The sequence below is a fragment of the Tachyglossus aculeatus genome, unplaced genomic scaffold (genome assembly GCF_015852505.1).
Source record: "Tachyglossus aculeatus isolate mTacAcu1 unplaced genomic scaffold, mTacAcu1.pri SUPER_6_unloc_5, whole genome shotgun sequence".
Taxonomy (NCBI): Eukaryota; Metazoa; Chordata; class Mammalia; order Monotremata; family Tachyglossidae; genus Tachyglossus; species Tachyglossus aculeatus.
The window spans coordinates 896,646-902,499 of NW_024044840.1; the positions used below are offsets into that span (position 1 = coordinate 896,646).

At 48.8% G+C, this 5,854-nt stretch overlaps 1 pseudogene; it reads left to right on the plus strand.

The window, feature by feature from the left end:
- Positions 1–509: 509 nt before the first annotated feature.
- Positions 510–4,854, plus strand: LOC119922130 (annotated as a pseudogene).
- The last annotated feature ends 1,000 nt before the right edge of the window (positions 4,855–5,854 follow it).

The window sequence follows — 5,854 nt, forward strand, 5'->3', positions numbered from 1 at the left end:
CGGGCGTCTGTGGCGGCGCTCTGAGAAGAGGATCCTTCCGGGAGCAGCGGGGGCCACGCGGTGTGATGGCGGGTTGGCCTCTCGGGAACCATTGCTAGACTAGACTTCTAGACTGTGAGCCCGTTGTTGGGTAGGGACTGTTTCTTTATGTTGCTAACTTGTACATCCCAAGCGCTTAGTACAGTGCTCTGCACACAGTAAGCGCTCAATAAATACGACTGAATGACTAGGCAAGAGGGATCGCCTTATGAAATGCTTTGATGCTGATTTGATAGGAATAAAATATTAATTACTATTAATTATAAAAAATAATAATAATAAGCCTGTACCATGTACCAAATGTCGTGCTAAGGTAGATATAAGTTAACAAGATCAGAAACAGTCCCTGTCCCAAATGGGACTTACGGTATAATGAAGAGAGAGAGCATGTATTTAATCCCCAGTTTACATATAAGGAAACTGAGGCAGAGAGACGTGAAGTGTGTTGTCTGAGTTCACATAGTAGGCAAATGGAGGAGTCGGGTTTAGAGGAAGTCCTGTTGATTTCCAGCCTGGAACTTTATCCTGGAGCCCCTGTCCTCAGCTCAAAGATTGCTTTATGTTGTCCTGAAAGGTGCCTGGAGAAGGAAATTTCCTCTCTGTGATGGTCCAGTTTCTGGCCCTGCTACATGCTCTCCTTCTGCTGCTCTCCATCAGGCAACAACCTCCACCCCTTTGTTGTTCAGAACCGAACGTATTTCTTAGTGCTCTTGGCTCTGGCCACACACCAGAGCCACCACGCCAGCTGGGGTCAAATCCCAGTGTGTATTCTGTCAGCAGTGGTCCCTATCTAGGTTTGAGGGTCATGGAGGGGGTGGGTTTCCTAATAGAAACGAGAGGCAGGCCGAGAGCCAGCTGCTGAAACTCCAAAGCGTGAGGGCTGGGTCTGTCAGTTATGGGAATCTGCTTCCCCTCAGCTGGAAAGAGTGGGTATTCTTTTACAGGGACTACAAGGACACGGGCTCTGAGAAATCAGATTGTACGGCCTGCCAGAGCCTCAGAGAGAAGGTTCAGGTCATGTCTTCGGAGAACAGACCTTCCTGCTCCATACCCTCACTGCCCTTTACCATCAGGGAGAAGATGTTTTGGCCCAGAACGTCTTTCTCCCGAGGGCCGGAGTCAGGAACTCAACCTGCCCTGAAGAGCAGATCATGACTACTTAAGTCCTCCTCGTTGACCAAACTTTCCTCTAAATTAAGAGACCCGATTCTCTCTCAAGGCAAAGGGCCTCCAACTCGAGAGGTGGAGGAGAAAGATCAACGTTTGAGGGGAACTGAGCTTCGCTTGCTCTGGCCACGGATGAATGGCAGGTCCCGAAGAGGAATCCCATGAGGAAACAGAGCCAAAATCTGCCAAGTGGCAGACTAAGACTAGGGGGACCATGACCTGCTGCCAGCCCCCTCTCTTCAGCCCCAACAGCCACGGTCCTCTGGGTCTGAGAATTCCAACCACTTCCACCGGCCCCACTCCCTGGTATAGTGAAGCCGAGGGATTGATGGCATTGTCCAGGGAGAAGAGATACCCATGCTACAGGTCGGAGGGCAGGATACCCACCCAAAATATGCCCAGAACGACTCTCCTGAGAGGAGAGGCTTCTGCCATGGAATGTCCAGCCTACCGAGGTCCTCGCTGATCAAGGACCCAGGCCACATTAAGGACCCGGGCCACAGTGTGCCAGAAGTCATGGATGGCATATCTAAGGTTCTGAGACTCGAAGACTCCCCCAAGCTGAAAAGTGAATAGTGGGCACTAGAAGACAACAAAGGATGCAAAGCACCATCAGTCTAGATCTGGGGAAATCCCCTTCCTGGGGTACAGGGGGAGGGATGATACCGGCACCTCACTCCTGCCAGCCCCTCCTTCTTCACTGAGCTCCCCAGCTCTCTCCAGACCCAGACATCCGGACCCAGCCATCCCACCAGCCATCCCACCTTCCCCTACACCAGGTTCCCTGAACAAAGATACGAGAGAACACGAAGGCCGGTTACATGGTGTGACAGGAGGGTGGAGTCTTTCCTGAAGCTCAGTTTGAAGTCGGGACCATGGGAACACCAGTGAAAAGTCAAGCCTGGTGACCTGTCCGAAGAATCAGTAAAGGCCCTGAAAACTGTCCCGAAGTGAAAGCACGTGACTTTTCTTTCTGGGCTTTCTCTCATACATTACCTAAATAGGCCTACCACAGTGTCCCCAGTACAGCTGATCTGGCTGGCCGCGAGACCAGGCCACGGGCCTACCCCTAATGGAGACCATCCTGACTGTGTTGTGGCCGACTGGGTGAAGGGGGAGACATTTGAGTAGGCCCACGTCTTCCCCGCTGCTGAACACCACCAGGCTCCAATGTGCAGCAAAGAATGCCGCCACTCCCAGGAAGCACAGAACCGGCCCAGACCTCAGAGCCAAACTGTGTGGGACCCGGGACCGAAGAACGATGGGCCAGGTTCCCGCCCCATCAACTCATCCCTCTGCTCTCCCAGGTCTGCAGGCCACTTGGGAGCCATCACACCTATATTGAGAGGAAAGATGGACTCCGAAGAAGCCCACAGCAGGGCCTCTGTCTCTGTCCTAGCAGCAAAGTTCCCAGGACCAGCCAAATCCTGGGGCCAGTTTCTTTCACCATGGGACCAGCGAGGGCCAGCAAGAGCAACCAGTCATTGCCTCAGGCTTCATTTTCAGCCAAGCCGAAGATATGGCTCAGTTCTATCGGCTAAGGGCAGCCGTCCAACATCAGCCCCAAGGCTTGTGTGACAATGGGCTCAAAGCAGCCAAGCAAGTGGAGCTCAACATCCAGGACTTTTCTGAGAGTCTCGCTCCCTTCTCTACCATACTAATCCGTGGGGCTCACCCCCAGGTCCTCACACATCGTCCTCAAGATGTCTCCCTGGGCCCTGGGTCGACTAGGCCCAGGGCCCCCTGAACACTGTACAAAGATGTCCATTCAACCAGAGGCCTTCCTGTGCTCCGGGGGAATCAGCCAGTTCTCGTCGGAGCACAGCATCCAACTTCATTCTCCATCCTGGGCTGTTGAAAATAAATGATTCTTCCTGCATGAAAGCTGGATCGTTCATTCATTCAGTCATATTTATTTAGAGCTTATTATGTGCACAGCACTCTACCAAGTGCTTGGGAAGTACAAATGAGCAACATATAGAGATGGTCCCTACCCACCAATAGGCTCACGGTCTAGAAGGGGGAGACAGACAACAAAACAAAACAAGTAGACAGGAGACAGGTTTCAAAACACCAGAATCAACAGAGCTATAGCTATATAAACATCATTTAAAAATTAATAGAGTACTAAATGCACAAATATGCACAAGTGCTGTGGGGAGGGGAAGGGAGTAGGGTTGGGGAGGGTAGGAGGAGTAGGAGAGGAAAAAGACGGGCTCAGTCTGAGAAGGCCTCCTGGAGGCTCAATCTGGGAAGTTGGGTCTTCCGTCTGTCCAGGCGGTTCTGGGCTGGATCCTGGCTAACATTGGATGTTGGGCCCCGGGAATGTCAGGCATAGCTAATCCCTCCTGCTGGGGGTATTCAGTGTGGCTTAGTGGATAAACCACGGGCAAGGGAGTCAAAAGACCTGGGTTCTAACACTAATGCCGCCACATCTGCTGGCTGACCTTGAGGAAGTGGCTTCACTTTTCTGGGCCTCAGTTACCTCATCTGTAAGTGGGGCTTAAGGGATGGAGCCCCATGTGGGGCTCAAACCTGTCCAATCCGATTTGCTTGTATCTAACACATTGCTTCCAACAGTGCTTGGCATGTGCCAAGTGCTTAAGAAGTACTTATTATTGAGGACGTTGGTCTCACTGGAGTTTTGGTGAGAAGAACAGGTATGGTGGGGAGGGGTTGTGGAAGTCAGGCATGGGCAGACTAGGGAACAGTCTGCTATGGGCAGGGAACACATCATTTATTAGTAACCCTTCCATCCATTTGAGGTTTTGGGTGGTACAGTAGGGAACATTCCTCTGACAGGGCACAGCATGATTCCATGACAAAAGATGTATGAGTGTTGTCGGTGTGTGGGGTGTGTAGGCAAACTGAGTTTTCCTTTCCTTCTGTGGGATTCTGTGGGAATGTAGTACCTGTTCTACAGAAGACCAGGGTGAAAGACTGAAACATCGGTCTCTGTTTCCTACATCATCTGAGGGAAAAATTTTCCCCTTGCTGCACTGTAATGTTTATTTCTTGAGCTCACATTCACCTCTCATCAGTAATATCATCATCATCATCATCAATGGTATTTATTGAGCGCTTACTGTGTGCAGAGCACTGTACTAAGCGCTTGGGAAGTACAAATTGGCAACATATAGAGACAGTCCCTACCCAACAGTGGGCTCACAGTCTAAAAGGGGAAGACAAAACCGAACATACCAACAAAATAAAATAAATAGAATAGATATGTACAAGTAAAATAAATAAATAAATAGAGTAATAAATACGTACAAACATATATACATATATACATGTGCTGTGGGGAAGAGAAGGAGGTAAGATGGGTCGCATGGAGAGGGGGACGAGGGGGAGAGGAAGGAAGGTGCTCAGTCTGGGAAGGCCTCCTCATTTATAAACCCACAGAAAAATTAGAAAGGAACATAATTATTGTCTATGTAGTAAACCCACACACACAGTATATTATATATACTATAAGCAACTAAAGAGGTACATCTATCTTTATAATTTTCCTTTGAGTTTATTGACAATTTTAATCACCAGTTAAATTACATGGCCATCTCATTAAATTACGACCATCTCATCATCTGTGATGCCCTGGTGGGATACCAAGAGCCAGGCTTGAAAATAAATATAAGTTCTGAATGAACCAGCAGCAGGGTGTAGTGGATAGAGCACAGGCCTGGGAGGCACAAGACCCTGGGTTCTAATCCCGGCTCCACCACTTATTTGCCATGTGACCTTAGGAAACTCACTTAACTTCTCTGTACCTCAGTTACCTCATATGTAAATAAGGATTATTCACACATCAGTAAAAAACGGGGATTAAGAATGTGATCCCAGTGTGGGACTGGGACAGTGTTCAACCTCAATAACTTGTATCTACCCCAGTGCTAAGAACAGTTCTTGGCATATAAAAAGCACTTACCAAGTACCATAATTATTATTAGGTTTAAGAGTCACCCAGCAAGGATCTATCCTTCTGGGAACACAGAGTAGAAAAGGACTTTGGTTCCGTATTGGACTGTTTTGTCTCTTTCTTAAGCATGGCTAGATTTTCACTGTCAGTAACGTCAACACAAAGGACAACTATATGTTCATCTCTAAATCCATAAATCCGTATTAGAAAAAGTTTTAGCCGAAGCCTGGAGTGCACAGAATTCCAACCAATCACATGTTTGCATTATGTATTGTGGCTGGAATGTGATTAGGGAAACAAAAACTTCAAAGCTCTCCATCACCTTGCTACTTCTTACCTCACCTCCCTTCTCTCCTACATCACAGCCTACACACTCCACTCTTCTAGTGTGATCTTCTCACAGTGCCTCTTTCTCTCCTGTCCCACCGTCGACCCCTGGCCCACGTCCTACCTCTGGCCTGGAACGCCCTCCTTCCTCAAATCTTCCAAACAATCACACTTCCCCCTTTCAAAACCCTACTTAGGCTCACCTCGTCCAAGAGGCCTTGCCAGACTGAGCTCCCCTTTTTCTCAGCTCCTTCTCCCCCTGCATCACCCTGACTTGTTCCCTTTGCTCTAACACACACCCCTTCCCCCCTGCCCCACGGCACTTGTGCATATTTGTACATAACTAAAATTCTTTTTTATTTATATTGATGCCTGTTTACTTGTTTTGATGTCTGTAGACCC